Source organism: Microcaecilia unicolor, chromosome 7, assembly GCF_901765095.1.
Source record: "Microcaecilia unicolor chromosome 7, aMicUni1.1, whole genome shotgun sequence".
Lineage (NCBI taxonomy): Eukaryota > Metazoa > Chordata > Amphibia > Gymnophiona > Siphonopidae > Microcaecilia > Microcaecilia unicolor.
The window spans coordinates 206,339,780-206,357,310 of NC_044037.1; the positions used below are offsets into that span (position 1 = coordinate 206,339,780).

General features: G+C 44.3%; 1 protein-coding gene across 3 annotated transcripts in view; it reads right to left on the reverse strand.

Moving 5' to 3' along the window:
• The window catches only part of GLS (glutaminase), a 256,417-nt gene that overhangs the window by 192,710 nt on the left and 46,176 nt on the right, over positions 1 to 17,531 (reverse strand). The gene's annotated exons all lie outside the window — the stretch shown is intronic.

The window sequence follows — 17,531 nt, forward strand, 5'->3', positions numbered from 1 at the left end:
AGTTACTGCCCAGCTACCGCGTGGCCCAGGCGGTAATTTCATTTTTTACGTGCGTCGGAAAATATTTTTATTTTCTGGCGCGTGGATGGTAATCAGCATTTGAACACGCGTTGACCATTACCGCCCATTAACATGTGAGACTTTACCACTAAGTCAATGGCTGATGGTAAGGTTAGCGGTAAGGTCTCAGACCCAAAATGGACAGTGTCAATTTTCATTTTGCCGCACGTCCATTTTTAGCCAAAAAAAAAGCAGCATTTTACAGGTGCGCTGAAAAATGATTCTGCGCACGGCCAAAACACACGCCTACACTACCGCATGCCATTTTTCAGCGCACCTTAGTAAAAGGACTCCCTCAGTGACTTCATTAGCATTATAACATATAGAGCAGGGTGGCCCTGGAATTAGCCTGTGTTCTACTGACAAAGCAGATTTGAAATACTTGAACAACATGGTTAGATAACACCAAAACATTTATACAACTACTGCGCAGCTGTCAGCAGCCCCAAAGTATCATCCCCTTACAACCTAGCTCCAAGAGCAGCACTAAGGGGCAGCTTAAAAGAACACCCTAGTACAGAAGGAAAGGAAAGGAAATGAGACAGAAGGAAAGCACATTATAGAGCATGAGAATCGCCATCAAACAATACTCTCTATTGAGCAGACGTGTAGATTAGCGCAAGATGGCTGAAACAGCCCCTAGAGAGCACCCCAGGAGTTTCTCCAATAGCATGTGATGCTGCTATCCGAGAGGATCAAAAATCGTTTCACCAAGTCCAATACTAGATAGGATGGAAGGCCTCTGTCTGGTGTCATGCAAGCCCCCCCTAGGAGCCTCTCATCAGCATGAGATGCCGCTACTCGAGTGGATCAAAAATCATTTTGCCAAACCCAAAACTAGATAGGATGGAAGGAAAGAAGGCCTCAATTTAGTGCCATACAAGACAGAGCGGGAAGAACTAAGAGTAATCTTCCCAGGCAGGTCCTGCACAGGTCTAGCAGAACTCAAGGAAAAGAAATTATCAGGCAAGAACACCTTCTTTATCATTCTGTCAGACCACACCAGGAGAACAGAACATATTCAAGTTCTAAGGACCCCCGGTGGGTAAAAGGCTGCGACACCCAAAAGGAACTTTTCCCCACAGCAGAACTTAAATTTGAAACTCTCTGATGCCAATGAGGAAATAGAGACAGTGACAGACCAACTGCTATACTGTTGCTAGCCATAGGTCCCTGCTTCCCTGAAACATCCACAGGGGAGGCTAAACACCGACAAGGGGATGCAGAAACAAATAACCCCATACATACTGATCAATGGCAAGGCAGAAATAGTTGGGGAAGGGATTCACAGTGATTAAGGGAGACCAAACTCACTGGTAAACACATCAGCTGAAGCAAGGGAGGCCACCAAAGACCTCCAGCAACTGAGTGAAAGACTTCCAAGGACTCTGAAGCATGATGAAAGGCCACAAGCCCCTTAAGTTCAGAAACCAGATGGGAATCAACCAAGAGGGAGCGGAATGCCTTGTAAATAATACCTAAAGATAGAAGGAAAAAAAAACATCTGAATCCTAATAAGAGAGGTTTCAATAACGCTGAAAGCCAGGAGTGTTTAATGGGAGAACAGAGTAAAGGATGCAAATTATCCCTATCAACTTCTGAACAGCTTATAGATGCAACGAAAAAACACAGTTTGAAGAGTCTATATACAAATGCTAGAAGCCTAAAAAAATAAGATGGGAGATGGAGTCATGTGCCGCCTAAAGCAGGAGCGGAGGCTGCCTTGCTTGCCTCCCCACCGAAATAGCCACATATATTGCTTCATATCGGCAGAACCGGGTTGAAAATTTCCATACTATTGGGTGGGTACTGTTGGTTTTCAGGTGGGAAGTCTTTAGAATCCTGAGTTTGAAATGTCTTTGAGACTTGCATGCAAAGAAAAGGAGAAACAGCAGGGCACTTGTGCTAAGATGGCGGCTCCACCGAGTCCCTCAATTGGTTTTATTTAGATTTGAGAGATTGTAGTTGAAGTGTGGCTGGCAGTGGAGGCTGCATTAGACCTGAAATTGCAGCAACTACACGATCGTACAGAAGCAGCCCATAAACATTTGGAGATTGATACCCAGCAATATCAGGTTCAGGCCATGGAGGAGCAAGCCCAAACTCCAGTGATGGAAGTGGATCAGCTTAGGCAACATGCGACGCGGTTGGACTGTAAATTGGATGAAATGAAGGACTGCTTTAGACGCAAGAATTTGCATTTGGTGGGACTCCCTGAACCTTTGCAAGTGGTGAACTTGCACTGGATATTGTATTCAATAAACAGATTTAAACATAAAAATAAGATGAGAGAGTTGGAGTATTTAGCACGAAATGAGGTACATATAAATAGGCATCTCAGAGACCTGGTGGAAGGAGGACAAAACCAAAGGGACACTTTGGATACAAATTATATCGCAATGATAGAGTAGATCAAATGGGGGGGGGAGGGGGGGGTTGCACTATATGCTAAAAAAGGAATAGAGTCAAACAAAATAAACATTCTACATGAAACAGATAGCAACGTAGAATCCGAAATTCCATGTGTGAAGGGAAGGAGCATACTGGTAGGGCTCTACTACCGTCCACCAGGACAGAACAGACAGATGAAGAATATTTACAGAAATTAGGAAAGATGGCAAATGGGCAACATCATGATAATGAGCCATTTCAATTATCCTAACATTGACTAGATAAATGTTACATCAGAGAGCATGCTAAAAAGAGGTAAAATTCTTTGATGTAATAAATGACTTTTCTGGAGCAACTGGTCCAACTGTCTATACATTTTTAGCTATAATGTTCTACTTCAAGTATGCTGCACTATTTCCCATCCCCCATCTTTCTTTACTGTCAGCCACATGAAGGAATTTCTGGCTGGTCACAAACTCTGATGGTGCCTCCCATTATTAGGGCAACTCAGCTACCTGGTATAACTTATTACAAATGTAATTTACTGAGAAGAGGTATGGCAAGGCCACCAATTGCAAGCCTCCAACACATATGAAAGACCCAATTACAAGTCTCCAGCACATAGGCAGCACCTATGATTGGTCCAGGGTAGAGGAGAGGTGGATGCTCACCAGAGCCTATAAAACCATGCTGCAAAGAAACTCTGAAAAACTAGTCATGCTTGGAAAGAGAGTTTCAGATCCATCCCATGGTCTATTTTTCCCCAAAGGGGGTGCTCTCCCCCCTTCATAAAATCTAATTCTCTATAGCTAAGAATCTCTTTTTTATTCATTCGTTCTTTCTTCCTTTCTTTCTCTCTGTTCTATGACCTTTGTAGGAGGAATAAACTTTCTTTCCTCCTTTTTCACTTCTTTACATAATTAGTCTGATTACTTATACTTAACAGAGGTACTGATGTTAGATTTTGTAAGTTTGTTACAACTTGCAACTGATATCTGATGATGTGCTGGTGAGAAAGAATAAAGACTTAATTCTCTAATTCCTGTCCAATGTTTCTGTAAAATTTTGTAATGTTTTTAGAGAACAGCATGACCAAACACGCAGCCTAGTACAGAACTGACTGGGGGGGGGGGGGGGGGGGGGGGGATGGAGAGAGCTATTTTAGATCTAGTCCATAGTGGAATGCAGGGAATGTACGAGAGGTAACGGTGTTGGATCTGCTGGGAAACAGTGATCATAATGATCAAATTTGAGGTGATATCTGGAGTGAAGTCACAAAGGAAGTCTACTAAAGCAGCATTTAATTTTTGAAAAAGGTCAACTAGACAAAATGAGGAAAATGGTTAAAAAGAAGGTAAAAGGACTATCATCAAAGGTTAGGACTTTAAATCAGGCATGGACAACACTGGTATAGAAGATCCATTCCCCAGTTGGGAAAGAAGGAATCTGGGGCTACACGGTTGGGAACAGAGTATGGAATAAAAGCAGGGAAGCTTGTTCTGAGAAGAAGCAAACAGGTCTATCTGTGGAGCATGGCTGGCGTATTTGATAAGCTATAGGCATGCTGAGGGAACATTTGTGAGGCTGAAGAACTACTCAATTAGCCTGCTACAGCATTCTGTTTGCTGGCAAGATAAACAGCTCTTATAAATATGTTGAATCTGCCCGAGTCCATATCTGGACTGCTTGTCAACAGAGATGGCAAGAAACTGTTCCTCCTTGTTTATTCAGGTAATAAATTGCAACCTGGTTGTCTGTGCAAACTAGTATTACCTGATTGAGTACACAGTCCTGAAAAGTCTCGAGGGCAATCCAAAATGCTCGCAATTATAGGAGGTTGATATGTCATTTCACCCATGGGGACCAAGATGCCTGTGTATGGAGACCATCAAGGTGAGCTCCCCTCTCTAACATGGAGGCATCCTTGGTAAGGATATTATGATGTACATGGGGCTGAAATGGAAGACTCTGGGTTAGGTTCTGGAACACCATCCACAACTGTAGAGAGTTGCGCAGCAGTGAAGTAACTCAAATACAGGCAGAGAGTAATCCCGTGACCCGAGACCACTGAGAGGAGACAGTCCACTGAGGAATGCAGGAGGAGACAAACCAGTGGTGTTACATGGACTCTTGAGACCATGTGACAGAGTAGGTGGATCACCTAAAGAGCAGATGCTCTGGTGGATTTGAACACTTGAGTGTTGAGATGTAGTAAGTTGTTCACTCTCACTTGAAGAAGGAAAGCTCGGTCCAGAGTATTGTCAGAGGGCTCTATGAATTCTGAAGGTTTGAACTGGTTGAAGATGTGATTTTGGATAATTGATCACAAACCTGAGAAGTTGTAGGAGCCTAATGGCAGATTGAATGGAGGCAAGTGCCGACTCCCAGGAAGCTGCCTTGGTTAATCAATCATCTAGGTAGGGGAAGACGAGTATTCCCCACTTGTGAAGTGTTGCAGCTACCACTATGAGGTAGGTCATGAAGACTTGAGGAGCCGAAGCCAAGCCAAATAGTAAGACCTTGTACTGATAATGCAGAGTCCCACAGCAGAAGTGGAGGAACTTTCTGTGTGCAGGGAGAATATGTATGTGCGTGTATGCCTCCTTGAGATGTAAAGAGCAAAGCAAGTTGTTGAGCTGTGTCATGGGAAGTAGAGATCCCAGGAAAACCATGCAAAATTCTTCTTCGAGTAGAAACGTAGATTGAGAATTGGTCGTACTTCCTCGGTCTCTTTTGGAATGTGAAAGTACCTAGAACAGAACCCTTAACCCCTGTCCAGTGAAGTAATTGGCTCTACAGCATTCTGCCAAAGAAGGACCGAAAGCTTCTCTCAAAATACTGTCAGTTGAAGGGAGCTGAAATGAGACTCTAGGTGAATGGTCAGGATGTCTCTTTTCCTCCCCGAATGAAGAGTGTAACCGTGATGTATGGTGCACAACACCCAATGGTTGGAGAGGCCACCTCTGCTGAAAAAGGTGGCCAGTAGGTCCTTGGCATGGACATCTGTATGGTGGCAATGATCTCTATGAAGGAGTCAAAAAACTGGGTTGAAACTTAGACTGAGAGGGTGTCTAGGACTTTTGATCCCACTGCTGCCTTGGACGTGAGCGCTAGGGTGTAGTCTTTTGAGGTGGAGGAGTGCAACAACACTAACTGGAGCATTGAAATCCTCCTGTAAACCTTCTAACAGAAGAGATGCATAGGTCTGTGGCCTGGATGGAGTTTTTATAGCATCTGTATGTTTTTGATTAGCCAGCCATGTCCTCGACTTTGTTACCAAACAAGTTCTCCACAACAAGGGACATCCACAAGATGCTCCTGGCCAGCTAACTCATGATTGGAGACCCTGAGCCAGGAGAGACGTCATATTTATTTAATTTGTTACATTTGTATCCCACATTTTCCCACCTATTTATAGGTTCAATGTGGCTTACATAGTACTGGAGAAGCCTTTGCAGGCTCCAGTGAGAACAAATACAGGGTGATGTTGTGGTAAGATCAGTTCATATGGTACAGCCACTTTAGGGAATCGGAGAACAGAAGAGCTGTGTTATGTCCATTACATGCTTTAGTTTGGTTGTGTTGCAGAGATTAGGCATTTAAGCTGGATTAGTAGGGTATGCCTTTTTAAACAGGTTGGTCTTTAGTGATTTCCGGAAGTTTAGGTGGTCGTACGTCATTTTCAAGGCTTTTGGTAATGCGTTCCACAGTTGTGTGCTTATGTAGGAAAAACTAGATGCGTAAGTTGTTTTGTATTTAAGTCCTTGCAGCTTGGGTAGTGCAGATTTAGATAAGATCGTGATGATTTGGATGTAGTTCTAATTGGTAAGTCGATCAAGTCTGTCATGTAACTCGGGGCTTCTCCGTAGATGGATTTTGTGAACCAGGGTGCAGATTTTGAAGGCGCTGCGTTCTTTGATTGGGAGCCAGTGTAGTTTTTCGCGGAAGGGTTTTGCGCTTTCAAATCGCATTTTACCAAATATAAGCCTAGGTGCTGTGTTTTGAGCGGTCTGAAGTTTCTTTAAGGTTTGTTCTTTACACCCCGCATAAATTCCATTGCAGTAATCCAAGTAGCTTTGTACCACTGATTGTATCAGGTTGCGAAATGTTTCCCTTGGGAAGAATTGCTTCACGTGTTTGAGTTTCCACACTGAGTGGAACATTTTCTTTATTGTGGATGCCACTTGGCTCGCTAGTGTTATAGTCCATTGTAATGCCGAGGATTTTCAAGCTGTCTGAGATAGGAAGGGTATGATCTGGGGTGTTGATACTTGTGGGGATGTCCGCGCTGTGTTGGGATGAGAGGATGAAACAATGAGTTTTTTCTTTATTGAGTTTTAGTTGAAATGCATTTGCCAATGAATCCATGATGTTCAGGCTGAGCATGATTTCACTGGCGATTTCTGTCAGCTTGGTTTTGTAAGGAATGTATATTGTGACATCGTCTGCATATATGAATGGGTTAAGGCCACGGTTGGATAAGGACTTGGCAAGTGGGGGTCATCATTAAGCTGAATAGGATCGGTGATAGCGGTAATCCTTGCGGTACTCTACAGTCTTGCTTTCCATGGTGATGATATGTTTGAATTTGATTTTACTTGATATGTTCTTGTGGTTAGGAAGCCCTTGATCCAGTTGTAGCATGATATAAGTTTAATTGTCAGAGTTATTAATTGTGCTGAATCAGATAAAAATATATATCAATATAAAAAAATACAGCTTTAAAAAACGTATTGGAACTACAGCAATGAAACTGGCTTTCATGTCAAGTCCCTCTCCCCCCCCCCCCTTTTTTTCCTGGGAACTTCTGATAGCAGGGCTAGTCAATTACAAACACTTAGAGACAAAAGTTACTGGCTTCACAGATATAGCTTCCTTCTCCTCCCACATAACAAGGACTGATAACAAAAGCATGACTAGGTGGATACTTGAAGGATCACCAAGACATCTGCAGAGATCAAAAGAAAACTGCTGTCAGAGGGTCTGGGAAGGTGTAACTCAAGCTATTGACTCAGAATGAAAGAATAAATAGGAAGCCATAAACCACTTGCCACAGAGGACTCAGTGCCCCCCCCCCCCCCTTCAGATAAGACTTCAGCACATGTGAAGACAAAGGGCTGATGGCATGTGACACCTTGCAAACTACAATACCCAAGATCCTCTGCAAACTTCAATATCCAGGACTCAGGGAACATTATAAAAGGCCTGGAAACAGCCCAGCTCTCTCTCTTGGGACCTGCTGCTCTTCTTGGAATCTGCTGCTCTGGGGACCTACAGCTCTACCCTTCTCTCCTGTGACCATGTGCTCATCACTCAGCTTTGTAACAAAGACTTTTCTGTAAGTTAATAATTCATACTTAAACCTGCTACCTTATTTTAAGCACAGATTCTCTGTAAGACTCTTACCTCTCGCTGCAATTGTATAAATAAACTCCTTTTGAAGCTAAATATATGGTCTGTTCTTTACATATGTTCTTAAACCTGGTAATGCAGGTTAATGTAATCCAATAAATATACTTAATTCCTTTTATTCATTGCAATCGTGAATCTTGTTGCCTTAAAGGGCAACTGGTGGAGAATTATTCAACATATATCTTAAAACTCATAAATATTAGCTAGTGCTCTAGAGCAATATCCCCAAGTTATAAATTATTTCTTGTTACACAGTTAAGTATGTTTCCACCAATTCCGAACTTATCTAGTAATCTTATTAATATATTAGGGTTTACCATGTCGAATACATTAGACATGTTGAATTGGAGGAGGATGTTTTTGCCTGTTGCTATTTCCTGCTTCAATTTGGCTAGAAGAGTGAGTACTACTGTTTCCGTGCTGTGAAGGGAGTGAAAGCCTGACTGTGATTCATGTAATATTGAGAATTTATGTAATTTGTAAGTTGTTTGGTTACCATGCTTTCCATCAGTTTGACCACCAACGGGATAGATGCTACTAGACGGTAGTTAGTGATTTCGTCTGTTTTGTTCTTGGTATCTTTTGGTATTGGGGTGAGTAGGATATTGCCATTTTCCTTAGGGAAGAGGCCTTGCTGAAGCATGTAATTTAGGTGGGATGTGAGGTCTGTTATGAAGCAGTCAGGGGCGGATTTCATTATTTTTAATTTTGTTACATTTGTATCCCACATTTTCCCACCTATTTGTAGGTAGCTGGGACAGGTATCTAGTTTACAGTGAGTTTTGGAAAACCTACTAATTGCCTGGGTAACTGTTTCAATGGTAAGGAGGGCGAAGTTTAACCATGTCTGATCTGCCGGGTATTCTCCAATGGTTGGGTCCAATTCATTAAGAAAGTTTTCAATGCCGGTGTTGTTCTGAGGTAGCGTGTTGCGTAAGTTTACAATATTTTCATTGAAGTACTTTCCAAGTTTATCTGCAGACAAGAAGCGGAGCCAGGTTGACAGCGCGGGGGGAGTGAGAGTGGACTTCCGCTGGCTCACATTTTCAATGCAACACATTGAGAAAAAAATAGGCGCCGGAGCTGGCAGAACTCCGTTTGGGCTACGCCACTTCTGCAGATGGGATGTCTGTATTCGTGGTAGTGACCAAGTTGGTGTCTAGGAGTTTGTTCATGAGTTGGTATAATTTCTTCATGTCTTTGTAATCTGTCCCTATTTTGGTTTTAAAGTATGATCTTTTAGCCTGTCTTGTTGCGTATTTGTATTTTCTTTGTATTTGTTTCCATGTGTTGAGTGTATGTTCATCTTTTGTTTTATTCCATGCTCGTTTGAGTTTCCTGGTTTGTGTTTTTAACTTTTTCAGTTCATTGTTGAACCATGGTGTCGAGTTATGCTTGCATGGGGTTCTTGTTCATAAGGGCGCAATTTCATCTAGTATGCTTTTGCATCTTTTGTTCCATTCTATGAGGTAGTATATGGAGTCTGTTTGTGTTGCCCATTCGTTGTTCTATATTAGTTGCCAGAATGTTTTTGTGTCTACTTGACCTCTTGTGCTGTAGGATGTGTGTTCTAGTATTCATTGTATACCCTTCTTCCGCCAATGTAGGGATAAGTTTAGTTTGTAGTGGTCGGTCCAGGGTGTCTCTGTCCATTTCGTATTTGTTATTGTTAGGCTCTGGTCTGTTGAGAGTTTGTGTGAGATGAGATCAAGTGTGTGCCCTTTGACGTGGGTTGCTTGCATTTGTGGCCCTTTGAGATCGCATAAACTGAGAAATTCCTTACATTCTCGTGCGTTGATAGAGTTCAGGCCTTTTAAGTGAAGGTTGATGTCTCATAGTATTAGTGTATTGGAGTTGGTTACACGTGTGTTTGACATGAAGTCCATGAAGTTGGTCTGGCCTTCGTTCCAATTACCTGGAGATCTGTAAAACAACAAGACAATTCAAATGATCGCGTAGGATTTTGTTGTGGATTCTGATTGAGGCAATTTCAAGTTGAGGTGTTATGGACTCAGCAGTAGTTTCCGTGGTAAAGTGGAACCAATAGATTAGTGCTATGCCTACGCCTCTCTTTTCTTTTCTGGTCCAGTGTGTGATTTTGTATCTTGGAGGGCACAGGTCTAGGATTATAGGGTTCTTTTGGTCATGGATCCAAGTTTCAGTGAGGAAGAGTAGGTTGAGGTTTTCTGACATGATCCAGTCTGTTAGTATTGCTGTTTTATTTACAACGGATCTGGCGTTGACGTAGCCCACTTGGATTGTTTGGAATGGGTCTTCTGTATTTGGTGTTAAGTGGACTTCTGTTAGTTGTCATTTCTCTCTTGAGGTGAGTTTCTTTGGGCCCTTCTTATCCCTTCTGCTGTGGTTGTTCGCATGTAAGTGTTCTTCCTTTGTTTAGGTTGTTATCAGTTTGGTGAGGTGTGGTGTATTTGATCAATCTATAATGACTGTGTAGTATGGGTATGATGATTTCTGCAAGTGGGGTGGTTAGTGTTAAGTGGATCAGTGTTAAGGAGTAGATTATTAGGAGTAGTTTAAGGGTATTCATTATGGTATATATTTCCTGTGGTTACTATTAAGACAGTGTTGCCCCAATCTGCTCTCCTCACAAGCCTGCCTTCTCTGGTTGATTAAATGCAGTGCAAAAGCCTCCTTCTCAGGCACGCCCGGCCTGCTGAAGGTGTCTTCAGTTCACTAGCAATTATTCTGCTTTTACTTTGGTTTTTACTGTTAGGCCTTTCAAGCCTTGTCAGTTGTAAAGTCTCAACATCTTGAAATATAATAGGCACTTTACTCACGGTCTGGTGATCGGACGCGTTGCCCAGGGCACAGAGACTCCGCAACCCTGGGAGCTGTATCTATGTTGGAGGTAGACACTAGAGGGGGGCAGTAGCCTCAGGCTGCCGCTACTGCTTTGCTCTGAGCCCCTCGGAGCCTGTCTCCAGGGCCTCCGCCGCGTTGCCCCTTCTCCTCTTGTCGTTGCTGCTGCACTCTGGTCTCGGTGCTGTCGACTGAGCCCTCGGCGGTTCCCTCCGAGAGCGTCCTCATGCCTCCATAACTCCCATGTTCCTGGGGCAGCTCTACCGGACAGTGCTCCCCTTTCCTGCTGCTGTTTGAGGAACCAGCGGGCGGGCGAGGAAGCAGAGCCGGGCGCACAACTGCTTCCACACAGCCCATGCGGTCCCTCGTGGGAGAGGCTCGATCGTCTCTCCCTGCTCTGGGTGGGCGAGGAGGCAGAGTTGGGCGAGGAGGCAGAGTTCGGCGCATGGTCGCTGTCCCGCGAGCCTTGTGCGGTCCCCCGTGGGGAGAGGTTCGGATGCCTCTCCCTACTCTGAGGGCGACAGCGGTCCCCCTGTGGGGGGCAATTCAGACTGCTACTGCTGAAGTGGAAATGTGTGAAGAAACAAAGGCATCAAAGGTTTGCCTTGCCAGATATTTAAGACAGTTGAGAAATTTCCTGTGAAGCTTATAGAATTCCTCAGCCTTATCAGGGGGAAGAAAGTCTGCAAAGGATAGCGTACTCTGTATTAAAGATTTTAAGTAAATTGTGGAATAAAGCTGATAATTCTAGTATGTGATTGGTTAGCATTGGAGCTTGAAAAAAAGCTTTTTTGCCAAAAGAGTCCAATGTTCTCATTTCTCTTCCTGGAGGAGCAGAAAACATGAGATCTTGTACTGCTACAGAATGATGAGGTAACTGTGTTCTGTCAAACCCAGTGCATTTCTGTATCCTTTACATTGTATCAATTTTCTTTGGGGCCATTTGAACTGTTAGTAGAGTCTCCCAGTTTTTGAGTATAGTATTTTTAATAACTATATGAAGCAGAACAGCAAGTCCTCTAGGAAGAGAGTCAAATCTAGAAACTCAAAAGGAGTTCTGAACTAGGTTCTTACTCTGTCTCCAATTTGACTTGAGCCATCTCACAGACAAAGCCAGGGAAGGAAATGCTTTCTGCAGATGATCTACGTCTCAGGTAGCAAAGAAGAATCAGATGTCATGACCAGAACTCCTCTCAGCTGAGAGATCCTGTGGGTCCTGGAACTGTGTCAGATTCTTCAAAGTACCGTTCATGGGAGGTACATGGAAGTGAGCATCAACTAGAGCATCAGCTCTGTGTTGAGGTGCATCGAGGCAGATGAGTCTCCAAAATCGGAGAAAAGTTTCTCTGCTGATGTTGACGAATGTGTCACTTGGGTTTGTGCTGCTCCCAACGGTAGGCACCGAGCTGGTGTACGGGACCTCTCCCATGACTGTCTCTCCGATGGACTGGGCTGAGGCTGGTACAAGCACCCTGTAAGCCTGTATAGACTGGGAATGAGGTAGCACTGAAAGTTCCTCCTTGAGCACAGCCCGGATTTCCTCCTGTAGAGTAGGTATCAGTACTGGCTGAGAAAGCGGTGTGAATACAGCTTGAGTTAAAGCCTATGCAGGAGTAAGATCTCAAAGATCTTGAAGATTCTCACTGAGAAGTAAGTTGCGGCATGGATGCTTCCTGTCCATCAAGGATGACGATACAGGGGAGGTGTGGGCAGAGTGCCTGGAGGGAAAACGATGGTGTTGCTTCTTAAGCTTTTTAAGCTGCAGGTCCCTCAATGAACGCAGCATCATTGATTAGGACATCTAGTTCTTACACGTTCTCAGTACGGAGTCTGATGTCAGACCACCTCTGTACTAATGTCAGATCATCTCCACGTTGCATCAGTTCATACAATGGCACTCAAAGTGGAACTTGCGTCAGAATAGACAAATCCTCTGCCATGCTCAATGATGACACTGATGTCGATGCAGAACCAAAAGGTTTTTCACACTGGATACTGCGGGCTCTAAGGATCTTTACTTGCATGTGCTACACAATGTCCTAGTGCTCTGGACCCAAGCACTGAACATACAGTTATAGGGACCTGTGCCTGAAATTGTACTACTGCCCTGAGTACACGTCTTAAAGTCACTTGGCACCCTCATTGACATGGAGGGAAAGACAGTTGACAAGGTCAAAAGGCTCTGTGGATCAGGGAGCTCAAGTAGTCACATATTCAAAAATGGTAGATGTTTCCCAGGCAAAAGAAAGGCTCAAGAGGCCCCAAAGACCGAAAACTGAAAAATAATTTGGGGAGGAAGGGGGGGGGGGGGGGGGGGGGGGGGGGAACGAATATGAAGGAAAAAATATCCTGAAAAAGGGAAGGCACCAAAAAGGGAAAAAAGAAGTTCAACACACTGAGGAGAGAGATTAAAAAACAAACTCTCTGCTCTGTGGAAAAAACAATAGACTATGGATCTCCACACTCAGGTGTCAGGCGGGAAGGTACCTGGCACATGCACGGTGGGGGCACTGCCTCAAAGATTTAAACCGACAGTGCACTTGGCAGTGTCTGCACCAGGCTCCATGGATGACAATGATCCACAAGTGAGAATATTCTGTCTGCTTGTCCTCAGAAAGACCCGAACAGTCCATCCAGTCTGCCCAACAAGATGGCCGCCACTCTGCAGGCCCCAGTCACCCATGCTTAAACGCTGGTTGTCAAGCCTCCACCATATAGGCAACCAAACATGACGGAGTCTTGGTTATAACCACCTATCATCCCCAAGTATTGCTGACAGTATTCAACTACCAGCCAAGATATCTTCCCCTTGAGCTACACAGCACCCTCACTCGCAGCATGTGACAAAGTGATCAACACTGGAGTTGCCATAGCTTAACCTGGTCTTTTGCCATTTGCAGGAAACGGACCTTAGAAGTCTGTCCGGAATTGGCCTCAGGTCCCACTACTCTTTCCCAAGGTAACACTTCAACATGTGTTTCTACCCTTTTTCTATTTTGGCATCCCCTGTCCCATGCATTTTTAAATTCACTCACCATTTTTGACTTTACCACCTCTCCTGGAAGGGTGCTACAGGTGTGAACTACCATCTCTGTGAAAAACTTTCCTGACACTACTCCTAAGTCTACCTCCCTGCAACCTCCATTAATGCCTCTAGTTCTACCACCACTATGTCTCCGGATGACCACTGGGGTCTCACCAATGACTAGTACAGTGGCATCAACACCTCCTTTCTTCTACTGGTTATGCCTCTCCCTATGTAGCCTTGCATTTCAGGCAACAGCCACCGCCTTGTCACATTGTTTTGCCACCTTGAGATCCTCAGACACTATACCCCAATGTCTCTTTTCAGATCTGTGTGTGTCAGTTTCGCACCCCCTAGCACATACTGCTCTTTGGATTTCCGCACCCCAAGTACATCCCTTTGCACTTCTTCATATCAATTTTTAACTGCCAAATATTCATTCAGTCTTCTAACTTGTGTAGATCTCTCATGTTGTTTACTCCCTCCGGACGGTCCACTCTGTTGCAAGTCTCGATATCACAAAAAGGCAAACTTTTCTTTCAAACCCTTCAGCAATGTTGCTCACAAATATGTTGAATTGAATTGGCGCCCAGGACCAATTCCTGAGACACATCACTACTTATATTTCTATCCTTCGAGTACTCATTTACCACAATCCTCTGCCATCTGTCAATCAACCAGTTCCCAATCCAGTTCATCACTTTATATCTTAACTTTAGCCCACTGAGTTTACTTATGAGCCTCCTATAAGAAACCGTTTCAAGGTATCAAAGCACTTAAACCTCAATTGGATCATTACAAGGCCTAGGAAATAAGTCCAAGGCCTCAATTCTTCTAAGCAAACCAAACCTTATGAGAAGCTCCTCGTCCTTGGGCTAGTCGAGGATCCTCTCCTACGAGTAACTGCTGCAGAGAAAGTTATCACAAACTGTCCTAGGACCAAGCCAGACCTATGCTATACCTCCAGAGCAACTGGATTTTCTAGTCTGAAAAATTTGCCTGCCAGAAACTTTTCAGGTGACAAGGCCAGCGACTGGGCAACCCCAATGCTGCCAATCATCTGAAAGGAGACCGAACAACAGAAGAGTGGGTCTGAACCCAAGGTATAACCTACAGATCCCACTGGCTTAGAGCCTAAAACCTGCAGAAAGGCCATTCAGTCTGGAAATCTGGACCGGGAGAGAGGTTTTAACCACTTTCTTCTTAGAAAAAAACACAAGGGTTCCCCCATGCCCCTGGAAACTAGAACAAATGAAATGCCTTCTTGGGGGAGGGAGACCGAGAACTGTCCTAATCCTACTAAGGTTATGTCCTGGGGGGAGGGCTGGTGTTTGTGATGGTAGTCATGTTCTTTAGGTATTTGTAGTTTTGACACTGTAATACTAGCAGCCGACTTAGCTGCACCATTTCTTATTTCTGTCAGAAAAAGGTTTATGAGTTCCACAACTGCAGAATCCTGGCTCCAAACCTTCCAGAGCAGACCTAGATCCAAACAGCCAGAAACCTGAATTTCCTACCCTTGACAAACTAGTAGCTGGGGCTCCTTAAGAAAGAAAGCATGAAGCTGGCAGGGAGGGATCTAGGATTCCAAACTGGAAAACTGATGAAAATCTTTGGAGAGATTCTTCCCTAGCAGCATCCATGAAGGGAAATGCCTGAGAAGAGATCTGTGGTCCTGCATGGGAACCCCATGAACTGGAAGGCATAGAGTACCCTCAACTTGGGACCAACAAAAACAAAACCCAGAAGGACTCAAGAATGCAGCCATTGTATATGGCTGTCTATAAAAGGAGATATTACAGAAAAGGAAAATTTGCTTTTAGCAAATTCTTCCAACACGGAGGACCCTGAATGCTAATATCCCTTCTATATGGGGCTTTACCAGATAGGAGCAACATTCACCTCTCCGGTACCCTAATACCACCCCCTCTTAATACTGGAAAGGGAAAATAAAACCTTGGCCACCTCAAGACTAGAATCAGATGGCTCATCTTTAGGACAGGCCACCTCCTACTACCAGGTGTTATGAGGCAACTAGGGGAAGGCACAAGGGATCTAAGACTACCCCAGAATCAAAGGTTCCTCTACTGATTACCATCTCCTATGGCCCATCCAAGAGCTACCCAGAGATTAAGTGTTAGAGATTTAAGGGTCACCAGTTTCTCTTTCAACAAACTTCACAGAGGCACACCCCATTTGAGAAACGAATCTCCCTCTGATTGCCAAACTAGCTATTTCCTTTTCTTATTACCCCAGACAGGGGAATGCTCTAGCATCCCCTATCATTGTTGAAGACCATATAGTCCTTCAACACAAGCACATATTAGGTCCAAGGTGGAATCTGAAGATGCTGCTGAAGCAGGGCACTCAATTTCTTCACATTCCTCTTTTTCTTTTTTTTTTTTTTTTTTAATAATGCTTTATGCACTATAAACCCCAACTGCCAGAAAGCACCCTGAGAAAGCTTCATTGAGAATCTAAAGATGGTCCTGAAGTTAGTGTCCACCACTGCTCCTCAAAATGACAGAAGGGGGAGGGGTTGGGTTGAAAGAGGATCCAACATGCACGTGAGATCACCTGCAGAAGCATTAACTCAGGAAACTGGAGCTACATCAGCCCTGCTTGAAAGTTTATACGTTGCCTTCACAAACTTCCGTGTCCAACTAAATGCTGAAGTAGAAGGGACCTCATATGCTACACCTATGCATTTTTTTGGTGCAAAGAGGCCATTGTGTAGACTCCCCCCCCCCCCCCCCCCCAAAAAAAAAAAAAAGCAGGAAACTGCTTCATCTGCTCCCCAGTCAGATTAATGCACTGGGGGACACATTCCAACAGACTCAACCAGTCATCATTCACCCATGGGAAAAACAGCCAACCCCCTCCAAAGTGACACCACCTTGTAGTGGTGGAGGGGCTTCTGTGTTTCAATGACTCAGAGGGCTATGCTGAAGGGTTACCCATATCAGACAGGCCTCTGAGGAGAAACCAGACAAAGAGTGTCCCAAACTGGGAGAGTGATAAGATGGCGACCTGTAGTTCGTATGCCCAACGGCCTAGCTGCCCTCTGAAGTTTTGTCTTCTCTACGTAAATTTTCTCTCTGCAATTGCAGTTACCTTAACTGAGAGGAAGAGGACAACTGGCAGTCAGCCACCGATGGCCAGCGTTTTGTCCCCTGAGCAGCAAGTGCGGGACCGCTGCACGACGAACTGCCTACAGATGAAAGGGTTGGCGAGTCCTTTGATTAGCGCCGGCAAAGGAGTATCGACGCTCTTGGACCTGGAAAAAACAACTCCCATCACTCCCGAATTATTCAACCACCATGTCCAAAGGAGTGAGTTAGAGGCATATGCTGAAATGGAGGACGTTTACAGCAGAACCTGAATTGGAGGAACCACTCCTAAACACCTAAGAGAAATCAGCTTGGAGTTTTTGGCTCTCGTGGAGATTACATTGAATATCATCTGGAAGGTGCTTCGGGACCTAACGGTGGCAGTAAATAAATTTGTTTCAGATATAATCTTATTACAGAGTTACATGGACAATTTAACTGAACACTTTGAGAGTGAAAAATTGATATAACAAATGAAGTTCTACACGAGCAAAAAGTGGTTATGATCTTGAAAATGATAATTTTATTTATTTTTGTTACACTTGTACCCCGCGCTTTCCCACTCATGGCAGGCTCAATGCGGCAGGCAATGGAGGGTTAAGTGACTTGCCCAGAGTCACAAGAAGCTGCCTGTGCCGGGAATCAAACTGGTCCTGGGGAACTGAGGAACTGAAAGTCCACCACCCTAACCACTAGGCCACTCCTCCACTCAG